The sequence below is a fragment of the Falco peregrinus genome, chromosome 11, assembly GCF_023634155.1.
Source record: "Falco peregrinus isolate bFalPer1 chromosome 11, bFalPer1.pri, whole genome shotgun sequence".
In the NCBI taxonomy this organism is placed as follows: domain Eukaryota; kingdom Metazoa; phylum Chordata; class Aves; order Falconiformes; family Falconidae; genus Falco; species Falco peregrinus.
This window is the reverse complement of record NC_073731.1, coordinates 25,480,132-25,500,361: the sequence shown is the minus strand read 5'-3', so window position 1 is coordinate 25,500,361 and position 20,230 is coordinate 25,480,132. Positions and strand designations below refer to the sequence as shown.

General features: G+C 45.8%; 1 long non-coding RNA gene across 1 annotated transcript in view; it reads left to right on the top strand.

The window, feature by feature from the left end:
• The first annotated feature begins 1,079 nt into the window (after positions 1-1,079).
• The window catches only part of LOC106112762 (uncharacterized), a 42,419-nt gene continuing 23,268 nt past the window's right edge, over positions 1,080-20,230 (top strand). Inside the window, exons 1-2 of the long non-coding RNA XR_008749308.1 lie at positions 1,080-1,229; positions 2,375-2,540. This is a non-coding gene — a long non-coding RNA (uncharacterized LOC106112762). The remainder of the gene's footprint in view (positions 1,230-2,374; positions 2,541-20,230) is intronic.

Below are 20,230 nucleotides of genomic sequence, written 5' to 3'. Positions count from 1 at the left end.
TGTTCTGATCCAAGGTTGCAGCAAGAAGTGGGGAAATAATGGTGGTCACAGGTGGGTGACAAAGGGTCAGCTAAATTCCCTGACCAATTTAGACTGTAGTTGGGATGAAGTTAATGAATCTTCCAGTTAGGGCAAGGTGGAGGTTCAGTAAACCTGGGAGTAGAGGGTGTGCAATGAAATGTTGAGGGACGTTAATGAGGTATTCAGTGGGGATGGGGAAGCCTCTGTCTCTTCAGGGACACAACCTTTGCCTTCTGATGCAAAGATGGAATTTATCGTTGAGTCCTAGCTGTGTTTTACAGGCAGAGAGTTATTTCGCTATAAAACTCTAGACGGTGAGGCAGAATTGTAATGCCTACTGCCAACTCTTCATAGGAGTCACTAGAGCAGCCCTGTAGGTTTGTGAATCAGCTTGTCTCTGCTAAAGTGATGCTGGCTGTCTGATGGAAGAAGCACGTATCTTGGTCAATAGACATAGCAGGCATTTGAATAACTGTGAAATGTCACTGACTACTTCTATATTAGTAAATTAATTACACCTGGAAATATTCCCAGGCACAGAGACCGGTCAGCATAGAAGAGCTTGCATCTATGCTAGTAAAATACTATCCACTTCCAAAGAGGGCGGCTCCGTGGTGATGGCCAACTGAGATTAGGTCCTTGACTCTGGACTGTGCCCGGGAATGGCTGGGGAGAGCAGCAATTGTCACGGGCTGTGAAATGCTTGAACAGCTTACTAATACAGACGATCATAGTTCATCCCCAGCTGCTGTTTAATTGATGAGGCCCTTGGTCCCTGAGCTTCTGCGCTGTTTTCCAAGGTAGCAGTACCTCAGTACCTGCAGACAGAAAAGGAGATGAAGCTGGTGGTGGTGTTCTTGGGACCTGAGGTTGAAAGGTTTCTTCTTTTTCCACGCCTGTGCCGTGCTGCATCGGTGCATGGGGTGAGCTGGGAGGGGCAGGGCTGCCCGGCTCAGCAGTGCAGTCAGCAGATAACGCTATCGTTGCGGCTGCTTGCATGGCTCTAAAAACAAAAGGCACAAAGCAAGTGGCACGTTCGATATGGTGTTGCACTTTGCTTTACCTCCTTCGAGTCCTAGTACGTTCTGCCCCCGCCCCCCGCGTAGTGTTCATCCATGTTTAATACAGCTCTGTGTCTGTTTAACAGCGTATCGCTGACCACCCCGTGTAGAGGAGATGGAGACAAAACTACGGCAAAAGGCTTCAGGGTAAGTGTGGGAAAATAAACCCGTGAAGACTTTATGCAAGTCATTGAAACAGCACAGTAGGGCCACAGCCGAGGGTAAGGAAATTTTTGTAAGTAAAGGATTGCATAATTTGAGAGGTAGAAGACAACCCTTTTTTCAATATACACCTTAAAAATCAGTCATGTAAAAAGCATCTGATGCAGATGAACCTATCCCCCGAGTTTTAAACCAGGCAGTACAACAGGTGGTGGGACATCAGCACAACAAATGCCATGTCATCCTGCAGAACAGCACTTGCTTTAATTAGATATTTCTCTTCTAAATTGCCGTATGAAGTAGGGATGGTAGCCTTTCTGCATACCCCAGTTTCCCTCATCCAAATGGTTCACAGAAACCATTTTCTTATGGCTAGGCATAAGAGCCCAGCAGGGTGCAGGGGCTACCCTGCGACAAAACACCCCCGGCAGCACGGAGCCTGCAGCTCTTGTGCTGGCTGCTGCACATTCGCACCCAGATGATTCTGGGGATCTTGCCACCTGGGGAACACCTTTCTACTTGTGAAAGTCTCTGGCACGGTGTAATTTCTAAGTGTGAGCAGGTGTTTGGTCAGCCCTAAATTATCTGGGTGTAGCTTGGTAAGTCGTGGCAGAGGGAGATAATCAGGACCCCCAAAATAATTGTGCGCCTTTGCACGGTGCTGAGAGGAGCTGCTGCCCAGCCCTTGCTGAGGAGGAAGAGGGTCCCGCTTGTCCCCCAGGGCCACTCCAGCTCAGGAGGAGACCTGTGGTGAAGCAGACCCGTGCCTGTGCTGTGGTGAAGGGGCATCACGCACCCCCCAGGACAAACAACTTCAGCTGCTGCTGGGGAAGAACTTGGCGAGGCTTTTGGGGAGGGAAGGGCAGGAACCTGCGCAGCTCCCATGGTGGCCCCCGCCACCCTGTTTTCTGAGCACCAGCTGTGCTTTCAAGCACTGTTTCTGAGGGCATCCAGAAGCGGGCAGAGGCGCGTACGTCTTTCTGCCTCCTACTCCTGGATGCTTTTTACGTGAAGGGAAGAGACTGACTTGGGTTGAGGCTTTTTTACAAATTCCACTAATTCCCATTGCGATTCCAGATGCGAGCTTTTTCATTTGTTTGCAGTAACTCTGATTTGCCTCTGTGCTTTAGTATCTGAAATACGAAATCCGATCTTAACCGACGAGCTCCTGACACTCACGGTCACAGTAAGTCCGTCTACCCCTGACAGTGACACCGGCTCATCCTTTATGTGAATACCCCGGTGCTGTATGTCTGCACTGGGAAGAAAGGAAAAGGCAAAGGCGGAGATCCCGAGGTATAGTTCTCCAAAGGGCTATAAAGTTCTATAAACGATGGAACGGATTATGCTTCCTCCTGGTTGTAAGGCAGGGTACTGCTCCTCCAAGAGGCAAACTGATCATTTGGGGTTAGTGGTGGGGCTGATGCGAGGGCTGTCCCCAAAGCCTGCCCTGGGCAGACTGGGAATCACTGTCCGTGCCGTTCCCTCAGCTTTGCCAGCCCAAGAAGGAAGGGATTCGGCCCCCGATGCAGGAACACGGCAGCAAGTTATCTGCTGGTGGAAGCAAGCACAAGTGTGCTGGCTGGAAGAAAGTTCTGGCTGTTTTCACTCGCTGAAAATTTGGCCCTGTGCTCCGCTCTCCTGCATGTGGCAGGGAACTGGGCTGCCGGCACAGCGAGGAGGGGTTACACAGCCACTCAGCGGTCACCTTAAGGGGATGGAAATTTATTTTTCTGGCTGCAATAGGGATCTCCAGGGGCCATGGAGCAGGATGGCAATGACCCCCCGCCCCCCTCCTGCTGATGGTGGTGCTTGTTCACGTGTATATATACATATACACCCATCTATATTATTTCTGGCAGAAGACAAAGGCTTCTACTAATTATGTTATATTTGCAGCCCCCCAGCTAACACTGGTGTTGTGTTTCCTTCTGAAAGACAAATGTTGTCTCTCTTAAGCACTCCGTGTTCTGGCCAAAGAGTGATCACGTGAGGCGGCAGCAGCGGGAGGCCGAGGGGAAGAAAGCGGAGCCCGGCTCACAGGGCTCTTTCAAAGCGGTTGTTCACTCGGCCAAGGAGGTCGGCAGCTTGCCTGTGCCCTCCTTGAATCCAGCATCTATCGTGCAGCCCCATGTCCATTGCTGCATGGGTAAGGGTAACCTCCTTTGTATGGGGGACATACACCACCCCCTCCCCCCCCAAAAAAAAATACGTCTGGGCAGATGTGGCCTCAGGACAAGGAGCTGTAAGGAAGTGAGGGATGGAGCACATCTCTCTCATAGGACAGAGGTGGTTTCCACAGCAAGTGCCAGTAGCAGTGGGTCTGATGAAATGGAGAAATGTCTCATATATAACACACACTTGCACCCATGTATGTGAATGTACTTATTTTTGCACACACACACACACGTGCGTACGCACACACATGTGATACTGACTATATATGACCATATTTGTTATTGTTACCATTCAGCAAATGAGAGTTTTTGCTTTAGTCACAGCGCCGTAGAAATGCCACTCGCTGGGTATACCCGATATGATATATCCTTCCAGCTTATCATTTTGAAATTGGACTGATTTAGTGTGTCAGAATTGCGTAGTTGCCTTTAAATTGTTGTGTGTCTGCCTGGTAGAAACTGCCAAGGTCTAGTGGCGGGGGTTTGAGTGTGTTTGGTGTCTTTTCTGTACCATTAATGAGCGCTGCCGTGTGGGTCCCAGCTGTGTGAGGAAGCCTTCTGCTAGGCACTGGAGTTGTGCGAAGGGCAGAGGCAAAAGAAGTGGAGTAGACTTGTGAGGCTCACTCTGACTTTCCCTGCTGTGTGATCTGGGCAGAAAGGAGCACAGAAGTGGTCTTTGAAAGGTAGCTAGACATGCATGGTGAGGAAAGAAGGCGGCATGGATGGGCAAATGCAACCAGTCCCCTGGGAAAGTCCTCCTGCTGCTTCTTGCAGTGGGTAGTTGCTACTGCACCATGTTTTTTGGTTGGCAACAGCAGCCATAATCTGACCAGCCTTTATCACCCCTCCCCAAGTGTGCCGGGTCCTGCTCCACCCTGGCTCTATCTGGAGACACCAAACTCTGGCACCTCCATTCCCTTCCATTATTTTCCTTCCACTTGCTTTTCTCAGATCCTTTCTCCCTTGTCACCCAGTGCCTCCCTAATCTCCTTTCTTCCTTGCCCATCTGTCTGGGGCTGCCAATCTCTCCCTCACCAGCGTGCTGCTGGCCACCTTGTGCTTGCTATCTTTCTGCTTGGAGTCCTCTCTAGTTTAGTCCTGGAAAAAAAAATCTTAAAAAGAGGTGTTCACAGTGGCCAGAGCCAGGGCTTGAAAGAGCAGCCAGCTTGAAAATTAATTTGCTCTTTACAGAACTGCTGCTCAGTTTTATATCTAGACCTGGAGGTTGAAAATACACTGCTGGCCATTTTTCTTTTTTCTTGAAAACTATCAAGTGGTGTGTTAAAGGTTAGAAAATTTGAAGATGTGAAAACTCAGCTCAGTTACCATGTCTAAGTAGAATTGTCTTTTACTACTACTACTGCTAACAAGAACATAAAAAGGAAAGGCTGTGGTGACTAGTTTCAAGCAATTCAGAGAAGGGGATCAATGCAAAGACAGCCTGCAATATTGCTACTTAAGGAAACAGTTGTGAACCCTCAAAGCTTTTGTGGGAAGCCAGGTAAATTCAGGGGTACAGGAAGAATTTGGCCAGAACCTTTTCCCCATCCTCCTGATGTCCACGCAGTGACTCCTGAGACAAAGCTCCCTTCGGCCACAGAGTGCTCACCCATGGGCAAAGACCACAGACACTCTCAAGACCAACTTTGAGGTCCTGTCCATCCACAGCACTGGCAAACCACCCTTTTTTGGAAGGTTTTCATCTTGTTTGAGACCAGGCTGGCTAGGCTGCAGCCAGACGGGGCTGCCACAAGGCTGACTGAGCCCAGCCCGCTCCCGTCGGCCTTTGCCGCCTCCAGCAGCTGTGCTCGGAACAACCCAGAGCATCCTGCTGATGTGTGATGGGTCTCAAGACATCAAAAGCATTTTAGAGAGCTTGGGGTGAAAACAAAATCGAGAAGGATGTGCCTGTGTGTGCCTCTTGTTTGTTTGGGGTGGGGAAGGAAGGAGGGTGTTTTGGGTTCAGTTACAATAGAAATTTATATGTGTTCTTTACTCAGCACTATGTGCTTTAGCATAAACCTCCTGACCCCTAGGGAACTGCTGCTGTCATGATAACAAGCAGGCATTATGAGTTAATGCCTGTTATAACATTTCATATGGTAAAAGATTTCCAGGGTTTACGACTTTGAACCTGTTATCCTATACCAGATTAATACAACTGTATTTACAAAAGTGATTACAAGGGCACTTCTCTCGAGATAGGCAACTTTTCTTGTATGAATGATTAAGCAATTCTGACTGATTTGACTGCCGTTACACTTTTTAAGCAAAGAAGTCTAACAGATCTTGACCGAAGATTCCAGGCACTTAGCCTTTTAATCTGGTTAATTAAAAATGGGGTTCTGCTGATTTGGAAGACTGGTGATTCTACCTTCACTGAGACCACGGGTATTGCAGGAGCCGTGGGTCTGAACCTCATGGCCCTCCACTGTGACACTCGCCACCGCTGCTTGTTTTGCCTGGCTGAACCGGTGCCTCTGTCCTCACAATCTGCCCCCCTGCTCCAGGCTTTCAATGATAAGACTATGTTAATAAGGCTGATTTGTGTTTGCCCGGTTGAGCATTGTAAAGAAACCCTCTGAAGTCTTGTTTGACTATATACTGAGGAGTAAATGTTTAAAAATGTTAATCTATATAGAAATGTCCTAAAGTTTATTGCTCTTAATATTACTAATCATTCCTTTACTCCTAATAAAGCACCTGAGAACAGTCAAAGGTCAGAGCCCTTTTTTCGCCAGATGTACTAGAAACATAAAATGAGTGACACTTCTGAACGTGAAGAGTTTAAAACGTACAGCAAGTTCTCAAACTTCCTGCTAATTTGGGGATTTTTTTGATGTGAGTTTTACTTTTGGTGGGGTTTGGTCTAGCTGTGGTGAAAGGGGTGTCAGGAGCTTGTGTAACTTTTGCTTCTTGCTTGCTTTGTCTTGACTTTAGGAGCCGAGTCCAGTTATGAGCTACTACATCAGGATTTATGTGTGTAGATATATTTTAATCAGTGAACTCATTGATTTCAGTAGCTCAATAAATAGCTTAGGCTTAGTAAAGAGACTAAGTTAATGAGTCCATTCTTCAGCTCTGACAGGAGTGCTCAGGCTGGCTTCCAGACCTGGTATCTATGCCAAGCTTCGTGCTTCACCTGCAGATTCCAAAAGGAAGGGATTTGGTCCCTGGTGCAGGCCTGTGGCATTCGAGGGATGATACCCTTCTGCAGGTTTTGAGTTGCCAGTATAATTCAATTAATGCTTTTCAAGAAATATTTCATGAAGTCCTATATGAAAGGCAAACACAAGCAGCCAGGAAACAACCTTTACTTTTGTGGAAATCGTGCTGAGCTGGAGTTGTCTGAGAGTATAGGCTCTACACTATCAGGAATTTTATTATCTGCCTGAAACAGATCCCTTTTTTGTTATCTGCTTACCACATTGTGTAGCCTGAAATCTGCTTTGGATGCCATACACAGAATAACTTCAGCATTTATTTCAAACAGTGGAGGTTTCTTATTGAGCTAGTAATCATCTACTTAGCCTGCCTTTTGAAAGCACACACACCTCTTCTTTTACACTGCCCAGGGACCTGCTGGGTCTGACCCTGGGGTTTGGGTTGGATGCTCAGGGCTGGGAACCCCAGTGCTGCTGTGGAAGTTTCTAATGGGCCTTGAGCTGTCTAGTCATATAATGGCTATCAGTAGGGCAGCAAAGAGCATCAACAGGGCATGGAACTATACCAAAGGTGGGGAGCTTCTTCAAAGGTGGGATGAAAGAAAAACTTTAAAATGAAGAGTGTGGCAATGCTCTGACAACCTGTTTCTCTGCTTTGATGTCACTTGTTGAAGATGAGCCTGTTGAAACAAGTGGCAGCTTAGTCCTTATGTGTCAGAGTAACGCTAGGAGGGTATTTTGTGAAGACTTCTAAAGAATAAAAATCTTTGCTGCTCCTCTTTTCAGTACAGCAAGGACTGGTACAGGGACTCCTGCTGTGGGAGGGGAGGGGCAGCAGGGAGTCAGGAGGACTCATCTGGTGTGGGTCGACTTGACCAACAGACAGGCTGCTCTGGAGAGCTGAGCTTCTTCACACCACGAGAGGTTTTGGGAGACGGCAAGAAGCAGCAGACTGCTGGCAGCTGACAGTTCCTGTTAGACTTGCTTTCCTGATCAGAAGCTGCTTCATGGCGAGAGAAACATAAACTTTATGTGGTAATTCCTTGGCAGGCTTGCGTGGTACTTAAAAGACGTGTCCCTGATGAGCTGCTCTATACTCGCTGTATGGGTTCAGTCAGACACCTACATCTCAGAATGAAATAAGCTAATGATGTAAACCAGACCACGCTTTAGTTTGTATTCAATGGAAAAAAAATCAGAATGGGTTATGGTATCGCTATTATTTTAGTGATATCTTTGGTTACACATGCATCTGTCAGGACCTGGTGCAAATAAGCAGAAAATAACATGACACACAGGATCTGATGTATTTGCCCTTCTGTAGTTGATATAATAGATTCCTCCTCATCCCCAGGTACTCAGGCTTTCCTTCTTAATCATTTTTTTCATGCACCAACTGTTGAAAGCCTGTCTTTTTCTGACATTTTTTTTTCTTTTAACTTACCTTTAGTGTATGATTTCCTAGGGATTTTGTTTGTTTACATAGGAACAAACTGAACTGGCAGTGCCCTCAGGGGGCTGGAGACACATACGGCAGTGGGGGGACCTCTGGCTTGAGCAGAGACCCTCTGCGTGTGCCAGCACTTTATTAGGATGAAGGTTTTTTTGATGGTGAGTTTCATAGACAGTCAATGAAGATGCTTGTGGGACATACGCTCCTGCCTGCAGTATTTCCATCCTTGTTTCTTTCTCATTTTCTTTCTTTTCTTTCACATCTCCACCATCAGGAGCTAGCCTTCCCCCCACTGTATGCTTTTATGTCTGTGTGACAGCAAGTCTTGTATCCTCTGCAGTTTCCCTATCCCATTCCCAGTTATCTCCTTTCACTGTCTCTATTCTAAGTTCATCTAGTCACAATCCTCAAGCGTTGGATTCACAACCCTGACAGTTACAGCCTTGCTCAATGTAAGTGCTGTATATATGTTTTTAGATTTACAAATAAGCTCAAGCAACATGCTGGGATTGTAGGTGGGAATCCCACAGCTCCAGCCTCCCACGCCGCACAGCAAGGCTTGTCATGATACAACTCCCAACAAACATTGTTTTTATAGGGTGGTGCTAAATATGCTTATGCCAAACACAAAAGGAATCTGTTTCAGCACATGGCCTCCCACTGTCCAGTCAGCCTTCAATTTGGTGCTTGCCTCCAGACATTTAAAGCAGCCTGCTTAGACTTTGGGTTCATTCCTGGGGAATGGAAGGTGACCCATACGCCTCCTCCCCACCCCACACCTATATACAAAATCCCCCAGGGGAAGATGACGTGTCAGTAAAACAGAAAAAATAAGTGGGAAATACTAAATGGTGGGAAGAACTAGGGCTGAGTCAGCCTTCTTCACCTTTAGACTGGGAGATCAGCATAATCTCCAGAGCCATGATGTAAGGGCCTGGCTCCAAGTGCTGCTTTCTTTGCCTTGACAGAAGTCAGAGATGCAAGCCTGATAAATACTGTACTGGGTTGGATCTTTTGCTTGCACTGGTTTTGTATTGGTGTTGCAAATGGAATTAATCCTGGTTTATGCTGGAATAAATCAGGGGAGAGTCTGTGCCATGGTATCCTGATGTCTCAGTAAGAAGTCTAATCTGAAGTGCAATAGATTTAAAATCCTAGTGAACTTACTAGGCGCTGGATCACGGACAAAGTTAAAGTTTACGATGACTCGTGCAGTTTTTGTATCAAAAGTGGGTTAGTTCTTGAGTCACTAACAAATAGCAATAATTACTCATGGAAGAGACAGAAATTGGTGGTCAAAGGTGAGATGAATCATGCTGCCAGTGAAGCTCGGTTTTGCTACCGACCTATGTCTTCCTAAGCCTTTTCCTGAAGAAATAGCAGTTCTCTGAAAAGCAGCTGGGAGAATGGCTTCAGGGGAGCCTACATCTTTATACGACCAACATTTTGCAAACAAAAGCATCTTGCTCTTGTTTAAAACCAGCATTTTTCTCTCTTTGTTGCCAGACCCAAATATACTTGTGGTTCTACATCCTTACACATTAACTTTGCACGGTGTGAAGCTTGTAACCCCAGGCTGTGGACCATCAGGGCTGTTCCTCCAGTGGTGCCCGGGAGGACCTGCAGCGTGGAGCAGGTTGTGAGGTGCCACGTTGGCTGCTGTCCCTCTGCCAGGAGGGGCATGGCATCGTATTATTTCCTCCTTGCTCTTCATTTTCATCACTTTATTAAAGGTACTGCCGGCCAAATTGTCACCTGTCACTTTGCCACCTGCAGCACTTTAGCTACAGGTAAGCTCTCTCCACAAAGGCAGCACCAGGTCTTTGCCAACATCACCCGAATTCACAGTCTGTTGAAGATCCGAGTCCACTGAAGTCCTCACAGGGAGTCACACACCGCGGACCCTGGGGTCAGGAGCCAGCTATATGGGTTCTTCGATGTGGGAAGGACCTCTTGCTGGATTGCTCACTCATCCTTTAGTTCAAGCCAGTTGTTTGAGGGAGAAGATAAATCTGTTTAAAGCACAGGCAGGTTAATATGTGCTAAGACCCCCTCTCAAAACAGCAGCACTTCTGTGGGCTCGGCACGCACAGTCCCAAGATAATAAATCCAAATGTTTCAAGATGTTGTTAGACAGAAGCAGATGAAACAGCGCAGGGGAGGAGATGCGCCGTGCTGGGTGACTGTAAGCTGGCTGGCACATTATCTCATGGCATTCCTCATACAATATTCCTCGTGTAAGGAAAGTATAATGAATAAACCAGTGACCTTAAGCGCAGCCTTGAGGTGAAGCAAGCAGCAAGGCTTGAAGCAGTACGTGAAGGAAGCTCTGTGCACAGGACTGATCCTTCTCAACTTCCCTTTCCCCCAAAACATGATTTAAAAACCTATGTCGTGAAATTTCTCCCGCAGAAAGAGTATCCTTTGGGAGTTCATTTGCAGTATTATGAACAATGCCACATATTCATCTAGCAAGGAAAAGCATTACAAGATTACTTATTACAATATTTAATAAGCCACTGTGATTATTAGTGGGTAATACCGAGAATGGGTGGTGTTAAAATATTTCTTATGGAAAGGAGAGCAATGCTGCTATTATCTCAGATGAATACAACAAATTTCAAGTGTGAAAATCTTAAGAAATGGATCAGCCAAGGTAATTGTTAAATTAGGTCTTTGTCTCAAAGAGATAGCCTGAGGGAACACATTTTCTCTTTGCCTGGGGAGACAGGTTATTTTCAGGTATTTGGCCATTTACCACTGAATGCTGATGTGGTGTGGAGATAAAAGCATTTTCAAGATACATTTCTGCATGATATCATTGAGGTTTGGGAGACGTAAACCATCCCAGGAAGGCTATTTTAAATCTAACTGCAGCAGATTGATGATCTTTGTTGACAGATGTAGATTTTTTTTCCTTTACAGTTGTTGTTTTCCTTATTCTGATTTCTGAGAACGTGGGAGGTTTTTGTTCGGTCTCTGCCTTGGAACACTAACAGTCTTCCTCAGGTGAGCTGTTTAGTAAAGGATTGAGCATGTCTGGTGGGACAAAGTTTGTGATGATGGAGGTGCCACCAATGTGCAGGGATGACTGAATATTAAGAAGGAGCTTCCAGAGGAAGTTAGAGCTCTTCCACAGTAAAAATGGTAAAATATGCCAAGTACAGCAGTAAGTATTAGAAAGCAGGACAGCGTAGAGAAAAATATTTCAAAGTCTGGGAACTATCTGAGAAAAGAGATATAAGAAATATTAGTTAAAGGCTATTCCATTCCCTTTCATCTGAATCCTTTCCTCCAAAACCTTTTTGAAATTTTTTTTTTTTGAACACTCATCTTCTTTAGGACTGTCTACCTCTGAGCCGGGAGAAAACTTTGCTGTTTCTAAAGGCTCAACACAATCACGAGTTAAAAAATAAACCAGACCGATCCACCACCCCAAACCCAGTCCCTTTAATTAAAGGTACTTCAAAAACCTTTTCTTACAGTCTGTTGAAATTAATTTTTAATCGTTTCTTCCCCAATGTGCATGATAGTCCTTGTTTCTTCTCTGTTCTGCAAACTAGAAAATCGTAGGTTAGTTGTTATCACTATTGCATGCAGCTGACAGTTGGCCCAAAGGTAGCAGTGCCCATGACGCAGGCACCCACATGCATTTTGACGTTTTAGGCATTTTAAATAAAAGCGAGAGAGGTGGCGACTAAAGAGATCACCTAGCGTGATTAACACTGAACCCAATGACTCTCATAATTTTAATAGGCAAGGATTTTCCATTGCACTTTCGCCTCTACAACGGGCATATCTGTTTTTCCTGCGGAAATGGTTGAAGTATTGCTAGCCAGACGTAAGACATGGCCTCTGTGTCCTGCAAGGAGTGGGATGTCCTGGACACAAGTCACGTACATCTGATCGCAGGGCGAGCCAACACTGATGAGTTTTCCATGGAGGCTGGAAGGTCACTCATTTAGCTCCTCTTTCTGCCAGTGCAGGACACTTCCCCACGTTAAATCTCTCTAGTGTGGTATCAGGGCAGGTTTCAGGTGGAAGTGGTTTCCCTTGCAGAAACCGTGCTTTACTTGACTAGATAAATGCTGAGAAAGGAGAGAGAATTGCTCTCCCATAGCCAGGAGATACGGTGTGGGGATCTGCAGCTAGAAGTCGATGTCACAAGACTCTCTCAAACCAGAAATGTTACTGTTTACTGAAAACCAGCAATAAACCAGAGGAAGAATGGGACACTTTCTACCAAATAGCAAAGGCACCATGGCAAAACCTCTGCCTACACAGCAGTTTTCACACTCGGATGACGCAGATGCTGGAACCCATTTGTGCGAGTTATCAGGGCAGTCTGGTGACAGTGAGTTTGCTCCCCCGCTATCAGCCTTTCCTAGTAGCCGTTGTGTTCACCTTATGGTTTGAGTTCACATACGAAGTGGCTAACAACCCTGTAAGAACTTGCTCTTTGTGTGTAAAGATGAATTGTATAACCTGAACCCTCCTGATCTCTGGATGCTATAAATGCTTCTATGTCCTTGGCACACATATTGCTTTTGCAAACAAGGCCCATTCAGTGCTCACCTTGAGCGAAGGCACCAGTCTCTGGGCTATCTGCACCCACAGGCTCTTTTCACCTTCCTAGGAGAGAGGTCACCTCTGGGGCACCGGCAGCATCCACTCACCCCATTCCTGCCTCCCATTTGTGTCATTCCCCAGTGCCCTGGATGAGCTCAGCCTCTCACTGTATAGACAAACAAGAAGTCATTTGCTCAAGGGTCAGTGTCAGCCCTCACAAGTGGTCGATTCATCTCATTTTTGAGCTGCTTTCAACCAAAGCTTCTGAGCACAGCTCCTCAAGAATCAGTAACAGTAGCAAAGCCACTAGCAGATTTTTTGGAGTGTCTGGCTTTCAAAGCTCTCCAAGAAAACACATCCTTTTGGATGAGTTTTTATGTGCCTTAGATTTCTTTCTTTCTTTCTTTTTTTTTTTTTTTTTGGTAGCTTTCTCATTGATCTCATTTTTTGAAAGTATTTTTTTGTTTTGAGATGATTCATACTTGGTTAGCAGTTTGGAGTGTGGCATGCTCGGATATATTGTGAGCATGGTTCTGAGGGGGAAAAGGCCATTACTTTATGTTAGAAAGAGAACAGATGGAGGGGAGGAGAAAGTCAGGGCTTCTACCCTGTGGGTGAACGAGGAAACGGATGCCCAGTGAACTCGTGCTTTGCTAAAGACCCCAGCTGCACTGATTGCACTGCTGGCAGCAGGGGTTCTCAGCACCCTCCTCTACCTGGGACCTCTCCGGGTGGGCTGCGGGCAGGGAAGGGCTGTGAGGGGTGTGTAACACTTGTGTAGAAGGACAAGAAGGACAAGAAGGACCCTCTCGGTGCCAGCAAGGGTACGTAGTTAGAGGGGAGAGGATCCCTTAGCCTCCAGGATACGTGTGCTTCAGCTTTTCCATTTGCTTTCATCCCTCACCCAGGAGCACTAGGAACCTCCTTTCTCCCGAGCGAGTGCCACCCACGCTTTCGTCAGGTGGGTGACTTAACAGACCCGTGCAACAACAGGAGGCTGGCCCTGGTGGTACGCCTGCCAGCGGCACTATGTAAAAGCCCACCAGCCAGCCCAGCTGCCCCCGCAGAGCTGAGGGGTCTCTGCTCCCAGAGCTGTGATGCCGGCGCCTGGTGCTGCCCTGGCCTTGCCTGGGTGTCTCTGCCAGCAGCAACCAGTTTGGGAGCTGGAGCTTCTGGGGTGACTGGTGGCCAGCTGGCGTGGCCGCAGGGTGGGCAAGGTCCCCAAGGGCGGTTTAACCTCCAGAAGCTCTGTGACTCGGTGGGAGGGTCACTGGGGCAGCGAGGCTGATTTTTGTGGTTTACACTTCTTGAAGGAGACGGAGGATTTTACAAGAGGACGGACTACCGCTTGCGTCGTGAATTGTCACTCCTCCCTCAATCTCAACTGAATCCCACTTTGTCAGAAAAGTCTTCCAGCTTTAGACGTATATATCCCACCTTTTCTGTTTTAATTTTCTCATTCAGTCGTGCTTTGATGCCGGGTTGTGTCAACCTTTTACTCAGAGCTTCCTTTTCATTGCAGACGTGGAGTACCGGCACGGGGGGCGGCAGGTGCCGCGCTCCGCCGCGGCCGGTGTTAGCGCGCCCCCTAGTGGACGCACCAAAAATGACCGGTGCCACTGCCTGGATGAGTGACAAAAATAGCCCCAAATTGGGGGGGGAAAGGGGCGGGGGGGGGGGGAGAAAACAAACAAACAAAACCACCCCCACCCCGCCCCCCGCAAAGGACGGCCACGTTTTCTTAAACTTTGCCACTGAAAGAAGATTTTAAGGTGATTGTTATGAGAAGGGATAAACATGGGCAAATTGCCTGTTGGGTGTCTTTTGCAAAACTCTTTAAAGCCCTTTTATTTAGACTTTTTTTTTTGCACTGAAATAATGAGATTGTTTTACATATTGTCACAAGTATCATCTTGGGAGAGAAAAAGATTTGACTCTTTTTGAAGTACCTTCTGGATGTTCAGGAAGAAAAAAAATAATCTGTTGTGATTTCTTCCTCAAGGAGAAGGCATAAATATTTTATTGAAATGACACTTCTTAATTTTTCAGTCTATTTCAAGAGATTTCAAGAGATTTTTCAAGAGATTTAAACAATTACAGCCAGGAAACAGCCAGGCTTTGTGCTCTAACAGGCATTGCAGGTACCACCTGCTTTGGGCTGGGGACAGCATGTGCCACTCATTACTGTCATTACTCATAATTAGCACCTCTTGTTAGGGGCAGAGCAGAAAGGATCCGGGTTGGTGGCCCCTCCAGCACAAAGGTGCGTGTTGAAGCTGCTGTGTGCTCTGCCTGTGTGTGAGATGCCTGGGTGTTGTCTGATGGAGGTCTGCTGTCTTTAGCTGCCCTGAAGAACTAATTTATAATTAATGTTTTCTTGTTGCTGCTACTGTGGCAAGTCTTTGTGGAACAGCCTGCGGCAGCCTCCGCAGCGAGCTCCTCTCTGCGTGACTTGGTGGTCTATTACTCCACATTTTCCTGTAGGATCAACAGTGTAATCCTGTGTGGCAAGAAGTGCTCCTTTGTGTAAATACAAACATCTATGAAGTTTTGGGGGTGAACCTCCAGGAGAACCGATGCCACCAGTGGGGCATACCTCCTGTTGCCAGCCCCTTGCTCAGTTTGTTGTTAGGAGTGGCTGCAGGCAGGAGTTAGACTACTGGAATCTGGTTCCTTATGGATTTGTGCTGTATCTCCTTTCATCCTCTCCCATGTCTAACCACTACGCAGAAGCTCTGTGCTCATCACGTGTCTATGCTGCTTCGGTAGAGGGGATCCATCCTTAGATCTGTAGTGCAGCTTCCATGTACAACCTACAAACGTTTTTATTCTCCAGATGTGGTTTTGTGCTCTGTCATTGGAGGGTCTCCTCTTTATCTTGTGAGGCTAACTCTGTCTGATGTGGAGGTTGACGTAGCAGTGCTCTTCTGCATAAGCTCTAGATGAAGATCAGTGTGTCTTGGGTCAGGAAGAGAGAAGAAAAGAGATGGAGGGGGGTGAAGAAAGGCAGTGCTTAAGGCTGAGTGACAACCTGGTGTCGCTACAGTCTCATATTCCCTGGAATTATAAAGCAGTTTCAGAGGGAGGGCAGTAACGTGGTTTTAAGTCACAGTGAAGCTGGTCCTACCTCTGTCAGGCAATGGAGGATCCCCCGTTGGGCATTGCCTACTAAATGTTTCTGAGCAGGGCTGCCTGAAGCTTTAACAACACTTGTAACTTTCCTGGATGGCACACACTAAGTTACTATCTTGTGGCGCTTTAGTCGGGATTTAAATTATAACTGAACTAAAGGAGTTTGTCATGTTCATGGATTGCTTGACGAAAGTATGAAACCACTGAAATGTATGGAATTACCTCTTCCTGGGTATTCAGTGCAGAATAAAAATGTTTGGATCGCTTAGTCACACCAGTCTTGCTATAGATAACACCGTCTGTGGAAAACTACTTCTTTTGCAAAGAACTACTAAAACATTCCAACAAGCTTTGGCTTCAACGCACCAGTAAGACTCATGAGCGCAGTTCCAGTGAGTGGTGCTGATGGAGTTCCCCACTCCCTTGTCTTCGTAGAGAAGATGCTTTTTCAAAAAAAGCTGGGATTTCTTCTCTCCTAGCCTGTGGATTTTCTCCAGATGGAATTGAAATGGAGGGTTTTCAATGACTGTTCTGACTGTCCTTCATGGGAACCGTTTTTCCAGAGATGGTGCTGAATTCAGCTGCTCGCAGAAACCCTACAAAAGGATGCTCCGTGTCCTGGAGAGCAGAACAACGTGAGTTCAGGCAGCAGCGAGTCTTACGGTTGGGCTGGATCACAGCTGACTTTTTCTCTCCATCCCCAGTCAGGGGCATCTTGCAGTGATTCCTCCAAGCAGAACAAGGTTTGCAGGTGGAGCAAGCTGTTGGTTTTGTAGAGGCTCCTTTGCTGTGTGTGCAGACAGACCCTGTAGTTCAGCCTGTATTTGGCTGTATGTGGTTGCTATATTAATAAATGTTCAAACTTAGTAGCAACCTTTTCATCTTCACTAGAAGGAACTGGATCAGGTTCTTAGGGAACTGAACCCACCCGTTGAAGCTGTCTGCAGGTAGCCCTGTTATTTTCCTTAGAAGTGAGCATCATCTGTGGAAATTACTTCTGTATTTGGGACTCAGGTTCAGGGAAGCTAAAGCCTAACACCCTGCCGTGGGCAGGTGAAGGGCATATCAGTGAAGCCTACAATGCATTGCCTGCTTATCTTAAGATTTGCAAAATTTGACTTTTATTCAATTGATTTTTGCAAATGTCTGTAGTGGTATTAATTGCCTTACTCGACTGTGCAACCCAAAGTAATCACCATTAATATGTTAATTAAGAGAATTACATATTTTCACAAAGGAATAGAGTATATGAGCTAATGATGCCCAGTCTCTGTTCTTTCCACATTTGAGTTGTAAATAGTGTACGGGAAGTGAAAGCAATTTACGCGATTATGTAGCCAGTGTAAGCAATTGGAGCCGACAGCCGGCGGCTGCCTGGGAAGTGCTGTTATGTGCCTCGTGTACACTCCTAGGCAGGCAGTTGACTCCAGAAATCCAAAGAATCCATAGAACACCCCAAAATACATCACCCATAGGGTTTCCCTGTTGTTGTTTTTGTTGTTTGAGGCTTAGGGTCTTTTTTTTTTTTTTTTTAGTTTCTATTTTTAATTAGTAGTTTATAACCTTGCAGCGAACTAGGAGTGCAATGCAACCTGCTAATTGGCAATCACAAACCTCTGTGCCCCGCCTCCTAAGATCGTGTCAACAGTGTAAACATCAAACGCTCCTGAGGCTGTCATGAAGTGGAGCTGATGGGGGGACTTTGAAGCACTGGTAAAGTTTTGGTTTTAAGTTCAAAAATCAGTGTAGTCCCACATTATTTTCTTTTACAAGTCCTGGCAAATACTCCTATTGACCAAGAGCATTTGTTTGTGAGGCTGAGGATGAAAAGCTGTAACGCATTTCTGAGCACAGGTGACAATCCTGTATCTGAAGGTTTCACAGCATTGGAATGACTGGGGTGTTGGAAGAACCAGGTTTGAAAATAGCAGGCTCAAGGAAGGGCAGTTCAGAAGAGCATCCATGTAGGTAGCTGAAAGAACTCCAGGGGACAGGCTCAATTTGGGCTGAGTTTTAGCTAAAGCACAATAAATAGGATTTTTAACAAAGCATTTTTAGACTCTGTTGAAAACAACTATTTCCCTTGAAGGAAATAAAACAGTTGCAAGCTTTTCACTAGTTCTAAGCTAAGCTCAGTGTCTCACATTTTGCTTGTGTGGTGGGAAACTGCATACAATTAACTTTGGAAACCTCACTAGGATTTAATCATCAGTGAATTGAACTACTTAGGTCATTAAGCATTCAGCTGTTCTGCCATCTCAGTGTAAAAGTGCGTGCCTGCTTTTCATGTCAGCTAGTGAGAGAATGCTGGAGAGCAGAATACAGAATTAATTGGAAAATTAGCATAGATTGAATTGCACTTGTGGAAGCTGTAAGTAATTTGGCTAGGAAGACTGGAAGCGCTTACTGGGGGATGCAGCAGTGTGGAGAGCAGGCGTGGATTATAAATGTACGGAGGATGTTCTGGAATGTGGTACTTCCAGAGCTGGAGAACAGGTGGAATTCATGACAGTGTGTAACATGGCGTTATTAAAGCTGTGTAACAGTCTGTCCGTGTGTCATGGCCCCCTGCCCCCCGCCGCCTTCTTTTTTCTCTCCGGTGGCTTTGTGTTTTGGGGTTGGTGTAATGCAGAGGGCGACTTTCACTGATGGCAAGTGTGTGTCAGCCGACTATTGACTAAGGGCGTGATTCTATTAGTTTACCTGGGGGCAGAGTTTTTAGTAGGACCTGTAGCAATAGGGCAAGGGGTAATGGCTTTAAACTAAAAGAGGGTAGGTTCAGGATAAATACAAGGAATAATATTTTTTTTTGTGCTGAGGGTGGTGAAACTGGAACAGGTTGCCCAGAGAGGCTGTAGATGTCCCATCCCTGGGAACATTCAAGGTCAGGTTGGGTGAGGCTCTGAGCGACCTGACCTAGTTGAAGACATCCCTGCTCACTGCGGGGGGCTTGGACTAGATGGCCTTTAAGGGTCCCTTCCAACCCAAGCCGTTCTATGATCCTACTTAGGAACCATTTTGCTGAAAAAGATAGTGAGTTTCTGTATAGTTAGTAGGTGCCACGGAGAAGGGGTAACGCAGCTGAAGAGCGAGCAATGGTTGTAATTTCTTCTTAGTCCTGGGGCTTATTTTTAGTCTTTGTATGGGAGTATCTATATTCTCTTTTCAAGTCTGCAAGTCTCCCCATAACCACAGTATAGTAACTCAGCCTATTGCCCACGGAGACTGTTCTTCTGCACTTATGCTCTGACAGAGGAGGTAGTGGAGAGCATTCCCAGGTCATTTAAGAAACGTTTCAGTCACAGACACACAGCTCTATAAGATGATAGGCGTTTTGATGTTTATGGTGTTAAAGCCATTACAAGGCTCTTTCTTAAACTGTTTTGGGGACACTCTGAATATGATTATGACTGTTAGCAATAATGTTGTTTGTAAAGTAGATGCTGGATCATGTGAGTTGTCTATGCAATTGGTAGGATATGGCTGATAGGAGTACACTTGTGCTAGAGAGCGGGTTGCATTTTTGTAGAATCTTCTCATGTAATGTTTGCTTGAGGTGACTGCACGTGTTTCTTGAAAACAGTGTTATGTCTGTTTTCTCTTTCAAATTCTGCAAGGTTTTATGCTATGTAAGTTGCACAAGATAGTATGTTCTTCAGTTATTTTGGTGGGAGAACCAGCAACACCTTAGCTGACTTCCTGATACCTCCATATTTTGGATGTGGAGGTTTGAAGGACAGCTGTAAATGCAACTGCTTCAAAGATGCAGCATGGAAATGCAAAACTAAATTTATTTCTAATAGATTTCAATGAACTATCTGCTATTTAGTTTGGTGTTGCCAAGTTAGCTTAATTTCTTAGCTGGAAGCATGTCTCTGAAAATCTTGTTGAAGGAGAATGGTTTGGAAGGTATGCTTCTAAGCATCTCTATATGTGACTATTTGGTGGGGTTTTTTTGGGTGACTTTTATCTATAGATGGAGTCATGAGGTGTAGGTATGGTAAAACATTTTAAGATTTCACATGCTTTTTGTTTTGAGACCTGTTGAGTTTGATGTGTAGTGATAGGGATGATATTGAGCTAAGCAGAGTAGATGACTGTGTTGATGGGGTGACACCTCAGGATCCTCGCTGGTGTTAAGGAACATCACAGTGTTCCCCAGTGTGGGTTTGTCAAAGCTTTGAGAACAGTATTGGGTCTTCCAGGCTTCCAGCAGTTTAGCTGGGAACCATCACTTGGTATTTCTGGTTTCACCCTCCAAAGGAGCAAACAGGATTCCTTCTAAGACCATACTGAGCTCCCCTTGGATTCTGGCAGCACTTCAGGTTTGGGGACCCATGCCAAGGAGCTCTCTGGAATTCTCTGACAGAATGGGGTGAGAGGGGAGAAAAAAAAAAGACTTGTGTTTTTTTGGTTTTTTTTTTTTTTTTTTTTTTTTTTTTTTTTTGCTTCTTGTAGGCAAAACAATTCTTTTGTTTAGGAATTTCCAGA